Here is a 27,136-nt window from a genome sequence, read left to right as displayed (position 1 = left end):
GCCTTCATGTTAAAAAGCTCTGAGCACCGTCCTTGGGGTGCGGGCTGTAAGATAAAGCTGGAAAAAGCGGCCACAGGTGTGGGCACTGAGTGAGATCATCTGATAGGGAGGCACTGGGGGAAGGAGAGGCTGGGAATGTTGAATTCAGTGAGGCGCTGCCGCTGGTCTTCGGAGCCTTGAGAGGGCATTTCCAGACCGCTGCCTCTGTATTGGTCATCCTGGCTGGGCTTCATATGGCTTCCAGAGGGCCTGTGGTTCACATGACCGGGGCTCCTGTGGAGGTTATGTGTCTCACTTAGGCTATAAGCATCAGTTATTCTTGCAATGTGCTCTGGAAAAGAAAGCCTCACAAAGACCAATCTCCGCTGCTGTTCTTTTGGTCCCTGGTTCCTGTTAAGCATAAGCTTCCAGAAAACAAGTTGTACCCTCCCTACCAGTAGATGGCGCTGCTGCCTCTGGGAATTCCTGGAGAAGCTGGACTATGGAGTTGCCAAACCAGCAGTGTGAATGGAGCCTCTAGTCTGGATTTTGAAAGGCTATTGGCAGCTCTCAAAGAGAATCTCAAAGAAAATAGTTTGTGTCTGTCTGCTGGGGGATTGAACCAGGGTACTCTACCATTTAGCTACATGCCTAGTTTTTATTTTTTATTTTGAGACAAAGACTTAACTAAATTGCTGAGGCTAGCCTTCAACTTGTGATCCTCTTGCCTCAGCCTTCCCAGTTGCTGAGATTACATGTGTGCGCCACCATTCCTGGATCAAAGAAAATAGTTCTGAAAGCCATAAGCTGTTTAAATCAGGTAAGGGTAATGTGCGTTGTGGGAAGTGTAAAATGGTTGTGATTACTTTTCATGTGTTTCTGAGGGCAGAAGGCAGAGAGTAAATGGGCAATTAAGCATCATAGCATAAGTTTAAAAGCACTCTGCATATATGATGTTGGTTAATGAAACATGATGCTTAGATCATGATTTGATCAAAATTTCTAACAATTTCATTTTTTGTAATTATTTACATGTAATCTCCACAATGGGTGGGACTATGGAAATATTCATATGATATTTAAATTTGATCAATAAGCCAATAATTACATATTCTGAGGATCAGAGTGAAAGTATTAGTAAAAAATGATACTGAGTAATTACTATACTCTAGGACTGTTCACAGAAGATAGGTCAAAGTTATTTTAAGTTAGTTTCTTCTAAAACTTGAAAATCCCTAACAAGTATTTTTAGATTTTTTTTCTTAGCTAATGTTGATCTTTCAAGATGCTATTAATCACCCAAAACTTGAACTTTGATAGTGAGGGTTCACGTATCTATCCCACCCCCCATTTTGAAATAATTATGCTTGTTCTTTGACTGGTAGGGACTCTTATTTGAGATGGATTTTTTAGACATGATATTTGAAGGAGGTGAGTGTTTTTCAGAGCATGGAGAGGTCATAGTGCAGACCAAGGACCTTGGCTCTGACCCAGCCTGAGGTACACCTCATTGCCTCTGGTTGCCCTTACCCGAGTCACCTGCTACCTCGTGCAGTCCCCGTCTCATGCCTCAGCTTATTTGAGTTTTATTTCTGTCTCTCTTCAAGTGAACTGATGAGCTGGTTTTTAATAGCGATGCCAAATCCTAAAATTCCGCTGGTGCTAGACAGAAGTAGTCATAATAGTCCATTAACATTGCCTCGTTATGTGACCACAAATAAATCTCTGCCTCTGTGATCCTCATTTTCCTCACCTGTTTACTAAGTTTGGTGAGATGGTGCTTCTTAAAGTTTTGTGAATCTAGGGCAAAAAGAAATCTTGCTAGTGTTTCTTCCCAGAGAAATGGTGGTGCAGTGTCAGAGACCTGACAGGTCAGAGTTGGAAAAAGCATTTAACATTCTCGGTTTTTTAGACAGGGAGTTTCAACTCAGAGATGAGTGAATTGACCTCAGAGCTAGTTTGTAGCAAAGAACTGGTTGGGGGACTAGAACCCAAGCTCAGGACTCACTAGTCTTCCCTTCTCCAATGTCACCTTCCTTCACCTGCCATCAGGACACAGAAAATGCTGTGTCTGCAGGACTGGGTCAAGAAAGTCCTCTGAGGAATTTCTTGATACAGAATTTTAAAGCTCCCCATGAATAGCTTTGGTTTAGGCAGAAATCAAAGGTCAGGCTTTTGTTTGCAACTCCTTTTCTTCCTTTACTGCCCCTGAGCATGATTGTTTACTGTGCATCAATGAGTTTTAAAAACTTTTCTGCATACTCTTTCCTGTAAGAAAAAACTTTCATCATTCTAGAAGAGTCATCCCCCAATCAGGTATTCTTAAATTGGGTCCATGGTCTCCCCAAGTCTGTGTGGATAGGAGAGCATTTACATATAATTCACTTCATTTGTTGTTTTCTGTCCGCTTTATCTTTTCTACATTCTAACACATTCTTAGAAGGGAGTCCTTGGGCTTCAACAGTCTAGCAAAAGGGTCTACGACACAAAAATAAGGTAGGAATTCTAGAATCTAGAGTAGGTTCTGGTAAATTGCCAACATGGAAGAACTTTCAGTTGTAGAACAAGGACATTACGGTGGAATAGTGTTGGGGGTGGAGTCTAGGAATTAAATGCATGGAAGTTTTTAGGAACATTTTACCTTCATTAAAATGTTGGAAATGGCTCACCATAAGAAGATGCTAAGAATAGCATTTTACCCATTTGAAGTTAATAATGGATATGCAAGTATTGATTTCCATTTTCATTTGTCATTCCTTACTTAACAGGTACTCTCCTAATTTCCCCCCAAACACTTTCAAGTTCACTTGCTTTATTGGCAATGATGTGCATACTAAGGGGCTCCCATCTCCCACAATCTAATCTTATTTCTGTGTATTCAGTGCCTTTCTGATTTATGACTTGGACTTTTGTCTCCTGTCTTTCCCTCGTGAGGTACTATTCTCATGTTCTTTTATAAGCTCCTAGGACACACCAAGATATTAAAGATGCAAAATCATTTACATGGCAAGGATTAAACAAAAATTCTTCTCATTCCTTTATTTGTACCCAAGGTGTAACCTGGAGACCAGTGCTTCTCTTTAGCCAATTATTTTATTTCCCTTTACTGTTTGCAGTTCCAAATTCTCTCTTTATTATTTGCAACCCCTAATTCTTTCCTTTCCTAATTGTCCCCAACTAGCACTGACTCAGAGTTTGCATAAGTTGGAAGTAAAAAAAAAAAAAAACAATGTTTTTGCCAGAAGGAACAAAAAAGTTATTTTGTGTTCCACCCCCATTTTAGACACATGAGGAATAATTTTAGTGGAGAATCATTGCATTGCAAAGGACGTGTTCTTGAAAATCTCTTGTCCTGTGATACCTTGCTACACTTGGACCTGTGGTAGTCCTTGCAGGTGAATGCCACCTTCTGGGATGTAGGCCAGAGTAATATTTGTTCTTGCTTTAGCAGGAGAATTAGACATTACCTGTTCTTCTTTAGGAGGTTATTGATTAAGTTCATGTAATAAAGAGAAAAGACCTATTTCTGCATTCAAGTCCTGGCACACTGCTATGTTATTGTGAAATTGGGGCAGGAGTCAACCCTGACTTCTCTGAGGTTCCTTGTCTGACAAAAAGGAAGGAGAACAGTGACCACTTAAATTTTTTCCTGTTCCAAAATTTTATGACTCTATGAAATTCTAGACTGAAAGCATTTTAAAAATGCTGGCTAGCTGGGAACTCATTTACAATCTATTTAAGCGAGTGTCAGTGCAAGAATTCTGTATATCTGCAAGTCAATTTGTGTACAAAATTTACAAAAATATTCTCTAATCCTGTATCTCTTTTGTACTCAAAGTATGGTCAGAGGACAGCAGTGTTGACATCATCCGGAACTTATTAGAAATGCAGTAGAGCAGGCCTGACCCATGACCTACAAATCAAAATCTACATTTTATCAAGATGTAGATGGCGTGCGTGTAGATGCACGCACATGAAAGTCTGAGAAGAGCTGCTTTATCTCATTTTGGGTCTTCCCTTGGCCCTGTGAGGGAGGCAGGGTGTTTTACAGATGAGGAAACGGAGACCTAGAGTTGTTGAGTAACTAAGTCAGGGTGATGTGCTGGTGTCTCACCCACAACTCCCTGTTCCAACCCTAACGCTGTCTTCTTGGCTGGGCCAGGGTCAGCCTTGTATGGTAAAGTTGGCTAGTTGCTGAACCCACAGGGTTAGGTGTGGCTGTGTGATTGAGTTTAAACCAGCCAAAAGGATTCGCGTGCAAGTGGCAAAAGTGCTGTGAACCACTTTAAGCAAGAAGAGGAAACCACACACACATGCAGAAAGAACGCCCTGCGAGTTCTGTTTCCCATTCCTAACTGACTGGAAGGGAGAGGACCCCTTGGAAATCATCTTTTAAGGATGAAGGACCTGCTCCAACCTGTGTGCCTTGACCTCTGCATCAGGGCCACCCAGTATGCATACAGGAACCAAAAATGAACTTTTTTTGAGCTTGAACCATTAATAGAGGTTTGGGTCTGTATGTTAAGTAAGCACTTAGCCTACTCTAACAAACTCACTTGAACAGTGGCTTGGAGATTGAAGTTGTGGGTCCTTGTGTTAGCACTGGGCAGTGAAACGCATGGCAAGGTCACAAGTCTTCTATATGTGTGTGTATATATATATTGTTGTAGATGGACATGATACCTTTATTTATTTATTTATTTTTGTGGTGCTGAGAATCGAACCCATGGCCTCACATCTGCTGGGCGAGTGCTCTACCACTGAGCTCCAACCCCAGCCCCAACAAGTCTTTAAATGACTTTAGGGTCTTCTTTAAACTACTTCCAAGTAGATGAGAAGGCAAAGGGTGGTAGTTAATTGTAGAAAATAGACAGAAGCAAAGGGACTAATAGGAAAATAGGTCAAAAGAAAAGGATTAATGGGATTAACTCAACTAACTCTTGACAGGATCCCCTAAGGTTGACATGAAGCTAGGATTATGACTGTAAGTGTCCATCTGCCTGAAAAAGAAGAGTCCTTTAGTCGCATAGGTGCAGCAAGGTAACTTCTGACCAGCTATTGACCACGATGCCCACATTAACATGGGATTGACTTGTAGATGAAGCCCCCTAAATAGGATGGCCACCATGACAGTTTCAGAGAGGACCAACTAAGGTCAAAAACTCCACTGCCTAACGTGAAGGAGGAGTTGAACACCTTGATTCGCAAAGAAGGTGGTCCCAGTTCTCCTGGTAAATGCCAAACAGTAATAAACTTGGAGACAGCTTATCTCCTTTGTCATTCTCTGCCCAGAAATGGCCCGCTCTCTCTTGAGAGTGCTCTCTGCTTGAGCCTCACTTTGCTTTTACTTTACTTTCACCTCACCCTTCACTTATAATAAAGTGCTCTTGCGTGGCTTTTGGTGTCTGACTTTAAATTTTCTTTCATTGGAACCCAAGAACCAAGGCTTGGAGTTTCAGCTTCCTGCTCCTGTGACACTTGGACTAATGCAGTCATGCGTTTTTTACTTGGCAGTTGGTGATCCACTGGTTGCAGTGCAACATGCAGAAGTGAGCGAGCAGCGAACAGCAGAGCCGATGGGTCGTGAGGATGTAAGCGTGTTTGAAGGCTTCCACACCCTCTCCTCCAGGGTAAGGCAGAGGCTCTCCCTGCCATTGTTTTCTGGCTTTGCCAAGTCATAGGGGCTTTTGTCTCACCAGTCTCTTGGAGTCCATGAAATGGGATGACCTGCCTATGATTTGACTCATAGACACCGTGCAAATCAGCAGTTATAAAGAGAAAATTGTGTTCAAGGTGATGCTATGGATTCTGTGCATGGAAATAGCTCAGCACAGGAATTTTCAGTGAGTTCATATGGGATGTGATTTCTATGGCAAGGGTTGTTGGACCTTCTTGTGGGGCACTGTAGAGGAGGGAATGGGACCTAGTAGCCTTTTACTTGAAGCTACATTATATTGTTAGCTCTGCTTTCTCATATTTCTCTTACCCACTATCCCCTTTCTCCATGGATCACTCTGCTTAACTTTTCCTTTGCTGATCTTGGTTTTTTATCCCCGCCCCCCCGCACTGAGGAAATAGCTTCCTGGTTTGGAGCACATTAGCGCTAGCAAAACACATGGTTCTGTCTGTTCTGCTTCATTTCATCCAGTGTCACTGGAAGCCACATGCCCATTCATTCTTCATCTGCTTGTAGCCCCTGGTGCATGTGGGCATACCATAACCCAAGCTGACTTGGAGTGTTTGTTTACACTGAAGATTTTTAAGAACATCAGAAGCCTCCACTGTTGGCTGTGCCCTTCTCAGAGCTCAGGTGGAAGTCCAGGAAGGCAGGCTGAAAAAGACATCGCTTTCTCACGGAGCTCTCTGACGTCTAGAGCTTAAACTCAAACCAAACTTGAAAAGAAAATTGTGATTAATATTAATCTGAGCCAACCTAAGGATGATTAAGAAAGAGGGAATGGAAGTTACAAAAAAGAAGTATCAGCTGAAAAACTGGGTAGAGGGTTGTTTTAAGCAGCTGGGTTCAATACTGCCGAGCCCTTGCTAGATAATGTTCCATTACCCAGGCTCAAACAGAGGGCACCCAGAAAGGCTGATGTACTTAGGTGCCTCATGTGGCTTGGTAATGAGTACAATTTACTGAACAAAATAGACAATTAAGGGCTGTAGATCTCTGGAGATTCCCATAAATGTACATCATTACTGCTCCGAAGCGATGCGCGTGATTGGAGATAAGCAAAACAGGGAGGGAGAGGCAGCTGCTAAGCATGCCAGCCACACAGGAGTCCAGGTGAGCAGCCGGATGCAGATGGCAGCAGAGGCCTGGAGGCTGCTAACGAGAGGAGCTGGCCTTTGCTAGGTTTTCTCATGAGAAAGGAGCCAGGCTTTGCTAGCTTCCCTCCTTGGCTCACGTATATCTTCTGTTTTCAAAGAGAGAGCACTTGACTGGCATGTTTCTGTGGAAATGCTGGACAAGGATCAAATCATAGAGGAAGCCTTATTAAACCACTGATTAGGGGCCAAAGAAAGTCACGCTGGAGATGCTGGGGCTTTCCAGCCTCGGTAGTGTGGGCATTTTGAATCAGGCAGTTCTTTCAGGGGCTGCCCTGTGCATTGTAGGAGCTTAAGCAGCGTCCTTTGCCGCTAACCACTAAATGCTGGTGGCTTGCCCAACAATTATGACTCTCTAAAATGTCTCCAAACATTGCAGAATGTTTCCTGGGGAGCCAAATTGTCCTGATTGAGAACCACAGCTGAAGCAATACAGTGATTAGTCTTGCTCTGAGTTTCTCTGGGACTGTGTTCTAAACATTTAACTTCCTTTTGCTTCAGTTTCCCTATCTGTACTTAGACAGGCCTTAATGCCTCAACAGCCTGAGGAGGGATACACATAGGACCGTGTGACTACTTGGGAGCTTTGTAAATGCTTAACCCTAACTGGCCCCCCAGATTTTCAGGACCCAAAAATCACTCCTAAACCTTGTGATGGTAGTGACAGGAGCAGTAAGTTTGAAGAGGGCTAGGTTAGCAGTTGGGGAAATGATGAGCAGTGCTGGATTCTAAATTTACTTGCAGGCGTCGCCTTCTAGTTCATTGCAGCCATATATTCTAGATGAAGGCTTCCTTTTGCAAAGAAAAGGAAGGGTGGGTGAGGCAGAAAGGTGTTCAGAAGAGCAGTCAAGGAAATTGCATTTGACAGTCAGGTGATTTCTTAGTGTTAAAGTGACTCATGTATAATTAGACTGAAGGACAGAAAGACATAACCTCTAAAAGAAAGAGATTTTCCCAAATGACTGTTGTCCCAGACCAATTTTTGCAAGTAATGTAATAAAGAACAGAGACCAGAGAAATTTTGCTTTTATTCTAGAATCTTTATATTTCTATTCCTTCTTTTATTTGGGAATATGGAAAAGGGCTATTGCCTTCAGTATCTGACCTTGGATGGATTAATAAAATTTTGTAGTTCAGCATGTGTTCTTTTGTCAAAATGGTGAAGGAAGTTATAACTTTGGCTTAGACGCAAAATAGTTCACATTATTTTAATAGAGAGCTTCAGTTCACCTCTAAGATAGGGTCAGTACAGGGATTAGATATAAACTGTCCTGGCATGTTTGAGTTCCCCCTTGCTAAGTTTCTGGTTCCTGTGATTATTAGACTTGTTCACAAAACTTATACCACCTGCCCTCTATTCTGGATCTCACATGTGGTGAAGCCATTGTAGGCAGTCTTGTTTGTTTGCCTTCTGCCACACATTTATTATCCTATATGTTAAGCAAAACTTTAAGAATGCTTGAGAAGGACTCTGTGTGCCTAGAGGCACTTCTCTGTGGAAAACAGGTGACAAGTGAAAGAAGCTTTTTTTTAGTAGGAGTAGGCTGATATTTGATGTTGAAAGGTTTTTTTTAGTCCTACTCAAATTGTGGTCCCTGGACCAGTAACCTGAGAGTTACCTGGGTACCTGTTAGACATGTACAGACCTACCAAATCAGAATCTCTAGAAGTGGTGTTTGTAATGTGTTTTACCAGGACACCCAGGGATTTCTGGTGGATGCTAAAATTTGAGAAGCACTGCTCTACCTGGTAGTTTCCAATGTAGTGACATCCTACAAATTGTGTGTGTGTGTGTGTGTGTGTGTGTGTGTGTGGCGGTGAAGGAACTAATAAAGTATTTTTCCAGGTGGTCAGAATGTATGTAAGATTTTCTTGTGATTATGTATTGCGTATTGGGACATTTTCCCAAACCATGGTGTCAGCCCTTTTCTGTATTGTACAGTATAATAGCTACTAGCCACGTGGCTACTTTTATTAAAATTGATGAAAGTTAAAATTCAGTTCTTCATTTGCACCAACCACATTTTAAGTGCTCTGCAGCCACATGTGGTTAGTGGTACCATCTTGGCCAGTGCAGATATAAAGCATGTCCATTATCAGAGAAAGTTCTATTGACTAGCACTGCTTCAGTCCATAAAGATCCCTATTTGCTGGAAACCAACATTTGTGGTGATAGTGCGCTCTTGTTATACCAAGACCTCAACTCAATTAAAACAATTCTTTCAAAACCAAACTCTCCTTCTGGGGGAGGCTTTTGGTCTGTGAGTGTATCAGGGTGAACTTTTTACCTTGCTACAGTTTCCATCCGCTACCAAAAGTGCCCTGGGTCTGTCTTTTTGTCTGTCTGACATAATCGAGTACACTGACTCTAAAATATTTGCCCTTTAATCCAAGGCTGCTGAGCTGTCTCTTTCCATTTGGTCTCTCCACGTCCTGACCCTCCATGATGAGGCTTGTTTGTACAGAATGTCTCTTTTGATACTGCCTAGAGCTTTACAAAGAGTCTGGAAGAGGTGACAAGAGAATTTTCACCTCTCCCTCTTCTAAGCCCCAACTTGGCTCAAAAAAGTGTTTCATAAGAGAGTATTAATTCACAAGCTCAACCTCTGAGGAGTTATCCCCTGAAGAATTAGTCACTAAAGCAGATTTTCCAACAGACATATTACAGCACAGATTTACTAATTAAGCCCTTTAGCAACACGGAAGAATTTTCAGTTGATATTATCTACTAACATTACCAGTATTGCTCAGAAACTGTCCTTATTAGAACAATTGGAAAGATATGGAAATAAAGACACTTTTTAAAATATGTAATTCAAAGCAAACTAAGTCCAAAACTGTTTGGCATGGCTTAGGGAAGGAAGAGGAGTTTGTGTGCCATTGTTGGAGATGAAGGGAAGGAATGGGGTGGGGGCTGGCACTGATTCTTGGACAGCCTTGATTCAGCTGATACTTCTGATGGGTTATATTTTCTTATTTCCCCCCTCCCCCCGCCTCTTTTTTCGTGAGACAGGTTCTCTCTATGTTGCCTAGGCAATCCTCCTGCCTGGGCTTCCTGAGTAGCTGGGACTACAGGCACATACTGCTGCATCTGGCTCCCTTTATTTTAAAAAGACTTCATATATTTTTCTTTTGGTCCACTTTTAGGTTTAAGCAAAATAAAGGGAAAGGTACAAGGATTTCCTAAGTACTCTGCTTCTACATATGTATAGTCTCCCTGTTATAAGCATCCCTGCGAGGATGGCACATTCTTACAACTGCCTATGTTGCCTATGTTGGCATGTCGCCATCACCCAAAGACCATAGTGTACATTATAATTCACTCTTGGGGTGTATATTATTTGGGTGTGGGTCAATGTATAATGACATGTATCCACTATTGTAATATCATTTTATTTTATATTTTAATTTTTAAGTCTTTTGGAACTGGGAATTGAACCTAGGGGCACTTCACCATTGAACCACATCCCCAGCCCTTTTTATTTTTTTATTTTTTTATTTTGAGACAGGATCTCACTAGGTTGCTTAGGGCCTCACTAAGTTGCTGAGGCTGATGATCCTTCTGCTTCAGCCTCCTGAGCTGCGGGGATTACAGGTGTGCACCACTGTGCCTTAAAAATCCTCTGTGTCTATTCATCTCTCCCTTCCCCGCTTCATTCCACCAACCTCCTGGAAACTCTTGATCTTTATTATCTTCATACTTTAGCTTTTCCCAGAACGTAATGTAGTTGGAACTATATAGTATGTAGCCTTTTCAGATTGACTTCTTTCTCTTAGTAATATGCATTTAAATTTCCTCCATGTCTTTTCATGGTTGGGTAGCTTATTAGTGCCAAAGAACATTCCATCATCTGGATGTACACAGTTTACTTTTCTGTTCACCTGCTGAAGGATATCTTGGTTGCTCTCAAGTTTTGACAGTTATGAATAAAGCTGTTCTAAATATCCGTGTAGGTTTTTGTGGACATAAGTTTTTACCTCCTTTGGGTAAATTCCAAGGAGCATGATTGGGGGATCATATGGTAAGAGTATATTTGTTTTGTAAGAAACTGCCAAACTCTTTTCTAAAATGGCTGTGCCATTCTTCATTCCCACCAGCAGTGAATGAATTTCTGTTGTTCCAGCATTTGGTATTGTCACTGTTATGGATATTGGCCATTCTAATAGGTCTGTAGTGGTATTTTATTATTGTTTAAATTTTCATTTTCCTGATAACATGATATGGAGCATCTTTTCATATGCATATTAGCCCTCAGGGTGTCTGATGAGTACTAAGATGTCTATTAAGATTTTTGGCTCATTTTAAAATATCATGTCGTTACTTTTCTTATTGTTGAGTTTTAAGAACTTTTTATATATTGTATATTATATATCATTTATCAGATATGTCTTTTGCAAATATTTTCTTGCAGTTTGTGGGCTGTCTTCTCATTCTCTTAATATTGCCTTTCAGAGAGCAAAATTTTTAATTTTAATGAAGTCCAGATTATCAATTCTTTCTCTTATGGATTGTGCCTTTGGTGAAAAAGTCATTGCCATACCCACGGCCATTTAGATTTTCTCCTCTTTTCTACAAGTAGTAGAAAAGGTAGTTTTGCATTTAAGTCTGTGATTCATTTTCAGTTGTAGGGTATAAGGTCTGTATCTAATTTTTTTCTTTTTGCATATGGATGTCAGGTTGTTTTGTCACCATTTGTTGAAAAGACTTTGGCTCCCTTGTATTGACTTTACTCCTTTATCAAAGATTAACTGCTCATGTTTACATGGGCCTACTTCTGGGCTCCTTATTCTGTTTCCTTGATCTATGTGTCTGTTCTTTCACCAATACCATACTCTATTGGTTATTATAACATTACAATAAGTCTTGAAGTCACATAGTCTCAGTCCACAAGTTTATTTTTCTTCAACATTATGTTGGCTATTCCATTTCTTTTGCTTCTCCATGTAAATATTAGAATCAGTTTGTTGATAGCCATAAAATGACTTACTGGGATTTTTTTTTTTTTTTGTGGTGCTGGGGATTTGAACCCAGGGCCTTGCGCTTGTGAGGCAAGCACTCTACCAACTGAGCTATCTCCCCAGTCCTTACTGGGATTTTTATTGAAATTGCATTGACTCTATAGATCAAGTTATTAAGAGCTGACATATCATTAAGTCTTCTAGTCCACAAACATGGGATATCTCTCTATTGATTTAGTTTTTCTTCTATTTTTTTCTTTTAAGTTGTGCAGTTTTCCTCATACACTTGTATGCACTTTAAGATATATACCTACATATTTGATAATTTGGGGGTACTAACATAAATTATACTGTGTTTATTTTAACACATGGAGAATGAATAATATGCTTTTGAATGAGGAATAGTCATAGAAAAAGTCAGGGGAGAAATCAAAAAGTTCTTAGAAACAAATGAAAACAAGGATGCAACATATCAAATTCCCAGGACACTATGAAGACAGTTCTAAGAAGAAAGTTGAAAGCATTGAATCCCTACATTTAAAAAAAAAAAAAGATCACAATTAAATAATCTAATGTTCCATCTCAAGCCCTAGAAAAGTAAAAACTAGTTCCAAAACCAGTAGAAGAGAAGAAATAATTAAGACCGGAGCCTAAACTAATGAAATAGAAAACTGAAAAATTCAAAGGATCAATGTAACAAAGTGAAGGTCTTTTGAAAAGATAAGCAAGATTGATAAACCCTTACTTAAATTAACCAAAGGAAGAGAAGACCCAAATCAACGAAACTAGAGATGAGAAAGGAAATATCACCACAAACACTTCTGAAATCCAGAGGATCATCAGGAACTTCTGGGAAATTTATATTCTAGTAAGTCAGAAATTCTGGAAGATGTTGACAGATTTCTAGAAACATGTGACCTACTCAAATTGAACCAAGAGGATATAAAAAATATAAACCAACCAATATCAAACAATGAGATTAAAGCAGTAATTAAAAGACTTTCAACAAAGAAAAACCTAAGACAGATGGGTTCTCAGTTGAGTTCTTCCAGACCTTTAAAGAAGAACTAGTACAAGCTGCCTCACATTAGTCAATGAAATAGGGAGAGAACACTCTGAATTCATTCTATGAAGCCGGCAACACGCTGATACCAAAACCAAATAAAGCACATCAAGGTAGGAAAATTATAGACTGATATCCCTCATGAACATAGATGCAAAAATCCTTAATAAAGTTAGAAATCTGCATGCAAAAACACATTATGAGAAGAGAAGACACCATGATCAAGTAGGTTTTCTTCAGGGCTGCAATTGGTTCAACATAACAAATCAGCAGATGTAATTCAGGACATAAACAGAATTAAGCAAAAAAACACAGAATCATCTCAATAGATGCAGAAAAAGCCTTTGACAAAATGCAGCATCCATTTGTGTGGAAAACACTGAAGAAACTAGAAAGAGAAGAAACTTACTTCATCATAAAGGCCATATATATATATAAAACTAACTGAAAACCACCATCATAATGGGGAAAACAAAGCATTTCCTCTAAAATAAGGGACAGGACAAGGATGTCCACTCTTAGCACTTTTATTCAATGTAGTTCTTGGAACACTAGCCAGAGCAATTAGGCAAGAGAAGGATATTAAAGGGATAAAATAGTAAAAGTTGAAGTTATTACCTGTTTGCTGATAACATGATTTGTTCTGATTTGGATACGAGGTGTCCCCACAAAGCTCCAGTATCAATGTAGGAATATTCAGAGGTAAAATGATTGGATTATAAGAGCTATAATCTAATCAGTCCATCTGGTTTGAATGAACTACTAGGTGGTAACTGTAAACAGGTAGGACATTACCGGAAGAAGAGAGTCACTGGGGCACACGTTGAAAGGGTTCGTCTTCCAATGTATGCCCCCTAGCCCCATATCCTTCCCCTTTCTATTTTCTGACCACCATGAGGTCAGCAGATGTCCTCTGCTTTTTCTACCCTTCCGCCATGATGTTCTGCCTCATCTTGGAACCAGAGAGATGGAGTTGGCTGACCTTGGATTGCACTTCTGAAACCTTGAGCCCAAAATAAACTTTTCCTCCTCTAAGTTGGTATCATTGGGCATTTTCATCACAGAGATGTAAACCTGACTAACACATGATCCTAGAATTAGAAGATCCAGCAAATTCTACCAGAAGGCTTCTAGAGCTGAAAAACAAATTGAGCAAAGGAACAAGATACAGATCAACATATAAAATCAATAGCTTTTAAAAATATTTTAGTAATGAATCTACTAAGAAAGAAATCAGGAAAACAATTCCATTTACAATAACCTCAAAAATTTTTTTAAAAAGACTTGGGAATAAGTATAATCAGAGGTGAAAGACCTTTACAGTGAAAATTGTAGAACACTGAAGAAAGAAATAGAAGACCTCAGAAGATGGAAAGACCTCCCATGTTCTTGGATAGGCAAAATTAATATTGTCAAAATGGCCATATTACCAAAAGCAATCTATAGATCAGTGTGATCCCCATCAAAATACCAATGACATTCTTCATAGAACTAGAAAAAATAGCCCTAAATTTGTATGGAAGAATTAAAGACCCAGGATAGCGAAAGCAATACACTGTGTTTTTAATTTCAAATTTTCTTATTTATTACAGGTATATAAGAAAGTGATTGACTTTTGTATATAACCTTGTATCCTACAACCTTGCTATAATCACTATTTACTTCCCGGAGGGTTTTTGTTGTTGTTGTTTAATCTTGTTTTTATCAGTTCTTTCAGATTTTCTACCTAGGCAGTGTTGCCATTTGTGAACAAAGCTAGTTTTATTTCCTCCCAATCTGTATACCTTTTATTTTCTTTCCTTGTCTTACTACTTTAGTTAGCATTTCCAATACAGTGTTGAAAATAAGCAGTGTTGGAGACATCCTTATCTTCATCTTGATCTTACTGGGAGAGCTTCTAGTTTCTTACCATTAAATGATGTTAACTGTAGGCTTTTTGTATGCCCTGTTCTCTTCAGTGTACCTTCTTACCCACTTTTGTCTGCCCTGAATGTTGCAGGGGTGTGCTGTTAGCATCTTGGTAGGCTAATTTATTGCTGTGTTGATGTTTCCTTTCCAGTTAAGGGTGTTTAGCATACCCGATCTCTAAATGCTCATGTTACCCTAATCAAATAATTGTGTCAGCCAAGATGTCCCTCCACATTTCCAAATACATATGCTTAAGAAAAATCTGCCGAGAGAGTTGCGTTTGCTGTGTGTGTGTGCGCGCACGCACGTGTATGTGTGCGTGCATGCATGCACATGTGCATTTGGGGAAGAATAGCAGTTAGGGTTGAATGAAAGGCTGTGGGCCTCTTTAAGATAAAAACAGTCTGGCCAGTCCTCCTGGAGACAAGACCCATCTCCGATGCAGGAAAATTGCTCCTGATCTGTTGTAGCTCCAGGGTGTGTCTGCACTACTCATGGTTAGTTGGTCCACATTTTACTACTTTACCATCAACATGGCTCAGCATTCCCATTTTGGCTTCTCCTCTTGGATTCTTCTGTTCTTGGGCCTCCTTTCTGTTCCCATAGCCAACTGATAATCTATGAATGGACCTGCTCCAAAAGAAAAAAAGAGCATGCTACTGGTCAAAACCCTCATGCCAGGAAATCTTAGGGATGCTCATGCTCTCTCCTGGTCTGAACAGCTGTGATGCAGGACTACTTGCTTCAGTAAGGAGTGTGGTCCTGGCAGTTTCTCTAGAAGGGATCAGTGGATAGAACATGATAGATGGTTAGAAGGTGAATCACCTGTCTAGTTTATAGGATTCTTAACTCCTAGAATTAATACAAACAGTGTTGGTGGGTTATGAGTGTCATAAAGAATTGGAAGATTATCTGTAAAGCCTACATATTTAGTAGTAAATGTGAAAAAGCATGAATCCATTCGTACCTTTGACATGTCTGGTTATATCCCAGTGCAAAATGGTAGGGAAATTGCTGGGGTAGATGATTAGGAAATAGGGAGTTGTCTTTTCCAGGCAGATATTTTATTTTTTTGCATCTGTCAAATTTGATTCTCACAGCCACACATGTATCCCACAGGAATAATGGCTAGGTGACTGTCTAAATGTTGAAAGACGTTTTGACATCTTTGACAAGTGTTATTCAACAGCTGGGTTGGTAAAGGAAAATAACTTGATACTACTTTAAAAATAAATTGCATATAAATGTTGATATTTGGGGGATTACTGCCTTATTAAAATGGACTTATAATTCTTTTACAGTATGTTGGGCTCACTCCCCACCACCCCCGACCGTGGAGCATTAGCTTCATTTGCACCAATGACTGAGTGACTTTACAAGGGATTGCATTCTGCTATTGCAGAAGGCTCTGTCTTTATTTATGATACGGTGTCAGGATAAGAATGATGGTTCCAGCTCCATTTGGACTCACACAGCTGTAAGTGTTATGATCCAGTGCAGCACAAACAGCCCATCATTTCATTGAATTCACTTAGGTCGCTAACACTTCTTAAGTAACTGGATCATGGTGGCACCACATATAGAGAATCAGTATTTCCTTAAAGGGACACAGCTTTTGTTCAAAGAGAGTCCAAAGAAAGGGAGTTCAGCAGGGCTTCTTCAACTCCTGGTTGAGGGAAGAATCGAGTTTGTTATTGAAAGGCGATGGGGATCAACTGTCTCCTCCAGCTGCTGACTGCCAAAGTGAAAAGAGCAGAGATGAATCATTTGCTCCAGTTTCTCTTTTGACTCTGTAAAGGTCCCTGCCCCCTCTATGGAATTTTTAAAAATGTAAAGGGAAAATCTAGAATTGTGTCTAATTAATTTTAACATATATCTATGTTCTTCTGAACAGGAAGACTTATATATAGATACCACATATTGCCAGAAGATTAAAATCTTCCATTTAAATTTTAAGGAAGCACTAATCACACAGTATAAACCAAAGATAAAGCAACTGAAATTTGTGCATATGCAATTTATTTTTACAAAAATAAAACAAAATTATGTTAGTTCTCACTGAATCAGGAATTTATTTGTAGCCCCTTGATGAGAATTCTGCAGCAACAGTAAAGACATCTGCTCTGCCCAGGGTGTAAAGAGATTCTGAAAGATATCTGAGCGCCTGGCATCCTAAATCTTTGAATCGAATCCTGTCACAGGCAACGCCCTATTAGGTTACCAGGGGACAAGTGTGCTCTGAGGGAGACAAAGACTTTGGGTGCAGGTGCTTGAGGGCTGACATTGAAACCCCTCCCGCTGAGCTGACCTATCCTTCTTGTGAACCACAGAAAGTGGCCACCTTTCCCTCCCAAGCCCTCTGAATCTCAGCTTTTACCTTCCAAAGAAGTTAAGCTGTGGCTGCAATAATGTCCTCAAAGGGAACCCACTCCTATTAATACACCCTTTAGCACCCACTGGGCAGGAATGAAGGCAGACAGGAGCGTGCTTCCCCTGGCCAGCAAGAGCTATCCCCTTTCCATTGAAAAGAACTTATTGGATTGATTCTGAAATACTTAGTTATTGGCATTACTGCAATATTTGCCAAGCATTAAATGGTAGGATGCTATTTAGAAACCCTCAACTTAGAAAACAATGTTTTCACTTGGAGAAACACAACTCCCATGTTAGTATGGTCCCACTGGATTTTAACTTTCCGTTCCTTCTGGAGTTCCTCCATATGTCCCTTCATCTTTTCCTTCCTTCTCTGAACCTTATTATCTTATTTATGTCCTCAGTTCTCTTTGCCTCTTTTCCTGGGTCTTATTTTCAGAGTTCTATGGCTCCCAGTGGTTGCAGAACAGGTGTGTCCCTAGTGGGCCTGAAGACTGTCCTCGGGCAAACTCCAGCTTCTTATGCACAAACTTATATTTTCTTTCTTTTTTTAAAATTTTTTTTAGATCTCGATAGACCTTTATTTTATTCTTGTATTTATTTGTGGTGCTGAGATTCGAACCCAGTGCCTCCCACATGCTAAGCAAGTGCTCTATCACTGATCCACAACCCCCGCTCCACAGACTTATCCTTTACCCAATCCTTGGTCCCTTTCAGTCCTCCCTGCATACAGTGTCCTTTTTTTTTTTTTTATGTTTTTGGTGACCACGTGTAACACAGATAGGTGTGGACATGGTAACCAAACAGATCTGCATTTCCGTTTGGTCTTTATCCATTATCCATAATGCCTCTGAGCCCCAATTTTCTTATTTTTAAAAAGGAGTTGCAGTGCCCACCTTCTGGGATGCTTATAAGATGGTACTTGGGGTCTCTCCTGCCCAGGTCCTCTTTTCTACCTGTCTGGCCCAGCACTCTGCACGGGTTCTGCTGACGAGCCTTTCAGAGCTGGTCTCCATCACAGCTCTTAAGTAGGCATCCCTACCTGCTGCTTCCCCACCTTCTCTAGCCTCAGCTTCCTTTGATGGGACCCCACCCCGAGCCCTCTCAGGAAGCTGCTACAGATACATTCTCTTCCCTCTGCCTGTGTTTGTGAGGATTATGCTCACGGATTCTCATGGGGTCCTGGTGTGTCTACTCACATCACATTTCACGGCTCCGTTATACAACCTTGAGCACAGATTCATTTTCTCAGTTGTCTCTTTCTGTGGAAGGTTAGATTTATCATGAAGATCAAGTGCTATGGTCATAGCTATTATCATAAGATAATATCACTTTAAAATGAATTTTTCCAAGGTCCAAACAACAGGCTTTTTATTCTACACATCATTTAATAAAATACAACATGACGTGAACAGGGTTGCCTGGGTAAGCCCTTTGGAGTTTATTTAAGCTTCACATTGATTCTCAATTATAACATGTTTAGCATGAATGAACCTGCCAGCATCCTCAGACAGAGGAGATGCTCTCCTGGTGACTCTGCCCTTCTCTCACTGTCCAGCTGAAAGCATATTGGTGTTTCTTTTGTTCTCCACTTAAAACCTCTGGCTCAAATGATGTGTGACACCTATGAGATGTAAAAATTTTGTTTTCTCACAACTTCTTTCTTCCTCCTTCTTTTTCCCTATTTTCCATATTATCTTCCTCATCCAATTAAGGCTTTTAGATTTTTCTCTACTCAAAATAAGAATAGCCTAAGTGCTTATGAAGTTTTTCTAGTTTGATCTTTAGTTTCTAGTTAGTAATGTGGGCTGATAATTTCATATACACGTGTGATTCTCATTGGATGTCTCTCTTTGCTTGTGAGTTTATTGATGAGAAGGCATGAGAACAACTTTTTAGTTTTCTGTATTCTTTGGCTATTCACATATTTTTAGTTAAACCCTTAAAATTTGTGGTGTTTTCCCCCGGGGTGTTTGAGTAAACTATTTATAAGGCCATAGGAACATTGGGGTGTGAAGGGAGATTTAGTAGGGTATATTCTTCTTCTCAGCTCCCTCTTTTGGGGAAGAGTTAAGATGGATCATTTTACTTTGGGGGTCATATCAGAAAGTTTAGTATAACTTCTTTGAACGGGAAGTCTATAGGTGGACAACAGGATCCCCCTTGCCTTTGACATGATAGGAGGGCTGCTTCAGTTTGGGCAATTTAGAGGAGGGGAGGGGCAAGTGATAACAATACACTGTGAGACTGGGTAGCACAGGTTACTAGTTAATCCTTCTGAAGGGTTTAACCCCGGACCTCAACCTGTGTCCTTCCCCACTAGAAATATTTATAGTTAGAGCAAGTAATGCATTTTTGCAAGCAAGCCAGCAAGCTGATTTTATTAAACTATTGATTTTGATTTTTTTTTTCTTTCAAGTAAGGGCACCAGGAGCAGAAAAGTGAATGGAAGGAGAGATGTGTGCAGCTGTTGGCTGACTCTCAAGGCTGAATATCCTGCTCCGCCTTCCTTCCTAAATCCCTTCCTGTCCTCTTGGCCAGTCAGAACTTTTCTCCAGCTCCTGGAGGCTCTCCCTTTTCTCTGAGGAATTATGAGAAGACCTGATGGGATTGGGCCCAGCCAGCAGAGGGCTGGCCCCAGAGGAGAGCGGAGGCCTTGTCTCTCTCGGCTCTTCACCCTCAGGCTGTAGCACACCTGCCCTGCCTGGCTTTCCGAGTCTGCTGAGGTCAGCTGCACTCTCTGCAGTGGACTTTCTGCCTGGGGTTCCCTTCCTGTCCCTCTGGGCTGTGAGGCAGGCCACTGAGTGCTGCTGCTCCTCGCTTGTTCCTGCAGGCCTCTTCCCGAGGGCAGGGAGTGGGGGCTGCCCCCAAGGAGCAGCAACTCGGCTATGCCACGTGTCTGGGCCAGTCTGCTCACTGAGCTTTGCTTCTTAAGAGGGGGCTTTGTTCCTTGTTGGAGTTTCCCCCCAGTTTATGCATTTTTGTTTAGAGACTCTAAGTCTCTAAACATGGTCCACGGCCCTGTGCTTCTTCTGCCTTCTTTGCCTCACCCATTTTGTGCAAGGCACATAGTAGGAGCTGTGCACGTGGGAGAGTTTCAGTGTTATCACAAAACAGAAACAAAGACAGGGTGGCTTAATAACAAGAGAAACTTATTTCTTACAGTTCTGGCTACTGCAAGGCTGAGGTCATGGTCAGGTTCTGGTGCGAGTCCTCTCCTGGTTCTTTTTGTTGTATCCTCATGAGACAGAAAGCAGAGAGAGCGCTCTGGGGTCCCTTTAGAAGAGTACTCATCTCAAGGGCTCCACCTCATGACCTCATTCCTCCCACGCGTGCCTCCTAATGCCATCATGTTGTGGCCGTGCGGTCCGTCAGGTTCTCAACGTGTGAATTTGGGTGAACACTAATATATGGACATTCAGTCCATCATGGTAGTCCCTCTTACTCCTTTCCTTTATTTACACTCACTTGGCATCATATTTTTACTCAGTCTGTATATTCAACAGCCGCTTGCCTGGTTCTCCTTGAAGTGGTATTTTTCTGGAAGGGCCCACCTTCTTCATATGTCCAGGTAATCTGCCTTAGGGTTGAATTTTGCATATCTGTCGGCCACATCTTAACCTTCTGTATTTTGTGACCCTGTGAGAAGCCTGCAGTGTATCAGTCCCACTTGTGACTTGCAGGGCTTCCTTTCTTTCACCACAGGAGATACAAGGGGCCTAGGTTCTTCTCCACCCAGTCACTTAAACTGGCTGTGTGGCTGCAGAGCAGGCTGGTCACTTCTTGTGATGTGTTTTCACTCAGAGAATGTGACTTAGGTTCACGATCAAAAAGGTTAGCTAGTGGGATTCCTCTTCCCAGACCGCTCGCTTGGTCCCTGGAGCTCTGTGTCTCACTGGTGAAGTCATTGTTTTCATTAGTTTGTCCTTGTGTTTAATGTATTTTTTTTTTTCCCTTAGCCACACCCTTTTCTTTGAGGAGCAGGGACAAGACCTAATTCTCATGTATCCTTGGTCACCCTTATTTTCCCTGTAGACCAAACCTAAAGCTCAAAAAGTAGGTGATCCATAAAAGTTTCAACCTAATTAGGCCCAGGCATTTATAGAATGCAAGAGGAGAAATGGCCTTAATACATGAGCATCTAAACACTGCTAGAGGTGTTCTGCTTACAGCCTCAGTTCCGATCATCCTTTTATTAATTTCATCCTCCCTCCTTTCATCACTTCTGTGCCAGGCAGTGTGTAAGGAGCAGGGGATCCAAGTGACCACCAGGCAAAGAGGATAGACGTTGAACAAATAATTGAAAATCTGATGCGAGATTTGAGTAGCAAGAGCTACAGAAGCCCATGCTAGGGAGCTGCCTTGGGGCCTAGGAAGGTTTTTATGAGGATTAGATGTTTAAGCTGAGTATTTTCAGCCCAGAGAAGGAAGTGACTTGCTGAGGGATGGTGGGCAGCCCAGGTACAATGGAGCATAGCCCACCCTGCCCTGGGATCACTCCTGTGAGTGTCATGGGGCTACTGTGAAGACACTCATCATCACTTTGATCTTCTTGAATCCTATCGGGGTACTTGGTGTAACTATTTCACAAATATCTTACAATTGGATAATTATTGTGGTCAGAGTGTTTGTGTTTCCCCTGCCAAATTCATGTGTTGAAATCCTAACCCCAGTGTGATGGTGTTAGGAGGTGGGATCTTTGGCAGGTAATTAGTTCATAAGGGTGGAACCCTCATGAATGAGATTAGTGCTCTTCTAATCAGAGGCCAGAGAACTTTTGCCCTCTTTGCACCACCTGAGGATGTGATGAGAAGGCAATAGTCTGCAGCCTGGAAGAGGTCTCTCACCAGAACCTGACCACGCTGCCACCATGACCTTGAACTTGCGGCATCCAGAACTGGGGGGAGAAATACATTTTTCTTTTTGTTAAAAACCACCCTTGATAGTACTTTGTTATAGCAGCCCTGACTGACTAGGACAAAAATGTACTTCCTCTTTATGTTTTGATAATGAGAAACCTTATGCATTTTTTCCTTCCTTGCTAATTATGAAGTAGTATACAATGTTATAGAGCCCTACCTCCTTCTAGAGTAGCTGCTACATCCCTTTCTGTTGACTTTCTTAAACCTGTGATCATTTATGTCCTTTATAAACTTAATCTTTTTTCGATTTCCCATAGATCACTAGGACTTTATTTAATTAACATATTTATTTATGTTTTAAAAATTTTAAACCTTATCCTTCAGAGTGACACAAATTAAGGACCCACAACTTAGAGGAATCAAGAGAAGCCAAAAGATAAGTGATGACTAAAAAGAATATTAATAAAAATTGTAAAATACAGAATAAACCTCAGGGTCTCTGAGATGAACTCAGAGAGTTTCCACTTGGGAACGAAAAGGGGTATTTTTGTCTTTCTTTCCTAGCTCTTCCACCATCTTTACATATGTGATCTCAGACAGACATGCCAACTGGCAAACACTCGTCTTCATACATTCTCACACACTTTTTATATGACATCACGGGTAAAGGAGTGAGGCAGGGGACGGAGTCTGCCAGAGGGGAGGCGTCAGGAGGCAACTGGCCCGACCTGCAGATATAGCGCATATTCTGTATCATATTTGTACACAGAGTTCTATCAAAGAAAACTTTTTTTTTTCATTCTTTATGAGTTTGCAGAAAAGTGGTAGATAAGGCAAATGCGACTTTTCCAAGATCACACATGAGGGTGTCTTAATCCTCATCAGTCTCATTAATCTGGTTAATGAATTTTTGAGCTGTGAGAAATTGTTCTCAAAATGTTTACATTTAAGGACATTTTTTTTCTAGGTAGTTCTGGTTTCACAAGATTCTCAGTGGGGTTTCTCATCATATAAAGAATAATGGTTCTAGCAAAAAATACTGAGGATTCAAGGTTTGGAGTAATGGAAGCTTCCCATGTGTCATGAATATCAGAAACTATTGATGAAAAGCATTGTTTTACACATGTCATTAAGTGCTTATGTATGATAAAATCATTATAAAGAAGATCCAAATATGAAGCTAACTGAAAAATATTTAAAGATGTTTGTTTATATCCTGAACATGCAAGTAGAGGTAAATACAGTGCATGATTATAAAATTCAGCATAATAGTATTGGCAGGCATGGGACCTCCAGAGCACTGTAGTTGCCTGGGTCTGTGGTGTAACTGGAGCATGGTTTTGCATTATATATAAAATTGCAAAAATGTACATGCACTTTGACTCAGCAGTTCAACTTCTAGTACTTGCCCAGAGCAGGTAATTACATGTCTGTGAAAAGTGGCATGCATGGAGATACTCAATGAAGGTTTGTGATGCATAAGAAAAAACTAGAAATAGCCTAAATATCCACTAGTGGGATACTGGTTATTAAACAATTATAGATGGCAACTGTGGAATACTGGATGGCCATTAAAAATGGAATCATTTTAATGGAAAGATATCCATGACATATTACTAAGGTAAAGCCATTCTGATCCTAGAACAACATAAACAATTTGAACCCACTGAGGTAGACTGTTTATAAATGTATGTTTATAGATGTACAAGGAATTTTCTAGAATTGTCCCAAGGCAGCTTGTTATCAGAAAACCATGGTGTGGGATAAGTACCTGCTAAGGGGAGATCCTCATGATGGCATGAGGATTCAAATTTATCATTTTACTTTGAGTGTTTATGAAAATCTGAAAAGAAAATCAGTGCGGGCCTCACACTGAAGGAAGAAGTTCCAAGGTTTATGGGCCTCTTGTACCATTTAAGTGAGTGATTCTACCAGTTTTGATACTTATCTTTAAAATGAACTGGCAATTTTATTCATTGGTAATTATTTAGATATCCTAAAAAAAATCCTTGCAATTTAAATCTGTTAGCATGGCCACTGAGGCTTCTGTGTGGCAATCCTGGATAGGAAGTCAGATAATGTAATTTCTTAGAGAAAAGGTCACTTACTGGTTTTGTACATAAAATTAGTGTTTAGTCATTCTTTAGTTCAGTTTTTCTTTTTTTTTTTTTTTGATTTGGATATTTTCCTCTATTAGCATATTATTTTTTGACAACAGAAAATCATATCCTATTGACTCAGTGTCAGGAAAGCTTTTCAAAGTTTTAAAAATAATTTTATTGATTCTCCTCTAACATCCTATTATTTAAAGTTGTCTTAATTTTCTTTAGACTCAGAGAATAAAAATATCTGTCTGCAACTAATGGACATTCTTTTGGGTCAGTATCCATGAGTCCATATTTAAATATCAGGATAGGCTTAAAGGAAGCTGGCTAGTGAGCTTAAGTCTGCAGTATATTCATTCTTCTCTGTTAGTATTATCATGAGTGTGTGCTAAGAATCATCTTTGGAAGACTATTCTCACTGAGGACATACATGCTACCTTAGAAATTTGGAGTAAATATTATATAAAATTTACTTTCACAGAATTAAATTTATGGTAGCCTAAGATCTAGTAATGTTATTTGATGTTAATTCACTTCTAAAAAGAATGAATCAGTCCCTGTGTATTCAGGAGAGAAGAGGAAGAGAAATACAGGAAATGGTACTTCAAGGACTTTGTTGATTGTCTGGGGAATGCTCAGAGCCCACCTAGGTTCCAGCTCATGGATTTAGGGTTGTGTGTGTTCTCCCTCTTTTAGTCAGCTTTTCGTTGCTGTGACCAAAAGTCCTGACAGGAACATAGTAGAGGAGGAAAAGTTTATTTATTTATTTATTTATTTTTTAATTTCAATTTTTTAAAAAAGTATATTATATTGATTGTATCGGTTACATACATGTCAAATCTGATCAAACTGCATACTTCAAATATGTGCATTTTATTGTACTTTAATTTTACCTCAATAAAGCTATGGAATAAATAAAAATTTAAAAAAAAAAAAAGAAATTTGGAGGGAGCCAGGGTGGTGGTACACACCAGTAATCCCAGCTACTTTGGAGGCTGTGGCAGGAGGGGAAAAGTTTATTTTGACTCATGGTTTCTGAGGTTCAGTCCAAGGTTAGCCGACTCCGTAGCTCTGGGTTAAAGGTGATGCAGAATATCATGTTGGAGGAAAGTTACTCATTTCATGACATCCAGGAAGCAGAGAGTGTGTGAGAGACAGGGAGAGGGTGGGAATGGGGGAGCGAGAGAGATGCCAAGGACAAAATACATACCCCAAAGGCACGCCCCCAGTGACCTGCTTCCTCCAGCGGCACCCTACCTGTCTACAGTTACACCCGGCTGATCCATATCAGTGGATTAGTTCACAGATTTGGTGACAGATCTTGTAATACAATTGTTTGGCCTCTAAACATTCTTGCGTTGTCTCACACAGGAGCTGTGGTAGACAGCTCCTGTCCAATCCATAGCACTCCTTCTGGCCCACCTACGGGTGAGTGGTCTGTTGAAGCTAACCGGGTTGTCCTTTTTCCAAGTGAACAGGGCCTCACTAGAGTAGGGAGACAGTTCAGGTGTGTGGAAGGGAATAGTGATGACAGTTGACCATGGAGTTTAAACTGATTAAAGAGATGAGGCCAGGTAGGAGGCTGAGGGACAGTGGAGAGTGGATCAGTGGGTCACGGCACTCACTAGATTCAGAGATTTCTAAGTTGGGGTACCAAAAGCAGAGAAGTGACAAAGGGGAGATGGTGGTTGGGAGAGTAACATGAATTACTTAAGGACTGGTGTGTGACCTTGGGGTTGGAGTGGAGGTCAAGGATGGAGAAGTGGCGCATTAAAGGCTCGTCTGTGTGGATAGTGAATCCTGTGATCATGACCACAGCAGTGATGAAGAATGACGGGGAACCAGGAACCCAGGTCTTCCCAGAAGGAGGGAGGGTGGGTGGTAGAGTCTGATTTTGCATGACTCAAAGCTCAGGATTTTACATAAGAGAAGGGAGGAATAATGGTCTACATGTGCTAAAAAGAAGCAGTGAGGACACCCACTCCACCCCAAAGCCCCAAAGTTCATGGAATATGGGGAGAAAATAACCACCACGTAAGCACGCTTAGTGGGGGTGGCGAGCAGTGTCCTTGGGGAACAGCCAGGTTTCAGTTAGACTAGGAAGATGGAGCACTCAGAGAGGCCCTGGGGGTGTGGGGACCTTGCTGATGACTGCCTGTGAGTTCCAGAGAGCACAGCAGAGAGGTTGCAGGCACCGCAGAGGGACAGGGGCAGGAGATGGGGTCAGGAAAGGGAATGCAAAGGGCGGCATGTGATTACCATTGAGGGGTGAGAAGTCCTGGGCTTCCCGCTGTCTGGTGTTGACGGGAGAAAGGGGCTGCTGCTCTGGAGGATGAGTATGGGGAGGGAGCGGATGGGGAAGGGCCCACTTTGGGATCTCCTGCTTGAGGGGGGTCTTATGCAGATGATGTAGAGCTTCCATTTTGTCCAAGACAGGAGGGACTGCCTTACCTTCACGCATTCAGAGCTCATCCCTGCCCCGCCCAGGGAGGTGCAAAGCCCAGAAGAGCGCCCGGAGGCTGCCCTGCTGTCCTCAGCTTGGGTCGCTTCACGTGTTCCACCACGGGCGTCCTCTGTGCCATGTTTCTGCTGGTGCCTGTGGCCTGGTGAAGGGCATCCTTCATTCTCCTCTCCTTCCCATTTACCCGTCTGCCTTTCTTGCGTTGGGACAGATGAATGCTGTCAGAGGGTAGAGCATGCCAATGGTGCCCTTTAGGTGACCTGCAGGGATCTACTCAAGACCTGTGTGGGAAGGCTCTTGGTCTCAAACCAGAGATCACCTCCACTGACCTTACAGCCACGAGGCTCTGCCTTCTGGTCAGTCCAGAAGGGGTTCCATTGTAGGAGCCAAAAGAGACTAAATATATGAAGTGACATTTTGAGTAAACTATTTTGGAGAAATTAGCATGTGTTTAACTCTGTGAGTACTGGCTTTAAAATGCATAATGACTCCAGGACAAGTCCTTACTTTTTCCTCCGGACGGATGCTTGTGTCCATTCTTTACATCAGTCTGTTGAGCCCTAAACACATTCTGATAAATAAAGAGATTGAAAAA

The 27,136-nt window shown here is 41.2% G+C and overlaps 1 protein-coding gene across 5 annotated transcripts in view; it reads left to right on the top strand.

The window, feature by feature from the left end:
- Window positions 1-27,136, top strand: part of Tmem108 (transmembrane protein 108) — a 325,980-nt gene that overhangs the window by 2,358 nt on the left and 296,486 nt on the right. For 4 of the 5 annotated variants that reach the window (XM_047564395.1, XM_047564391.1, XM_047564389.1 and 1 more), the window contains exon 2: window positions 5,494-5,609. The gene's annotated coding sequence lies outside the window, so the exon portion shown is untranslated. Of the gene's footprint in view, window positions 1-702; window positions 800-5,493; window positions 5,610-27,136 lie in introns of those variants that run through there. The other variant, XM_047564392.1, reaches the window with a different exon arrangement.

This window comes from Sciurus carolinensis, chromosome 9 (genome assembly GCF_902686445.1).
Source record: "Sciurus carolinensis chromosome 9, mSciCar1.2, whole genome shotgun sequence".
NCBI classification, from domain to species: Eukaryota; Metazoa; Chordata; class Mammalia; order Rodentia; family Sciuridae; genus Sciurus; species Sciurus carolinensis.
The sequence above is the reverse complement of the archived record's forward strand: the minus strand, read 5'-3'. Positions and strand labels throughout refer to the sequence as shown.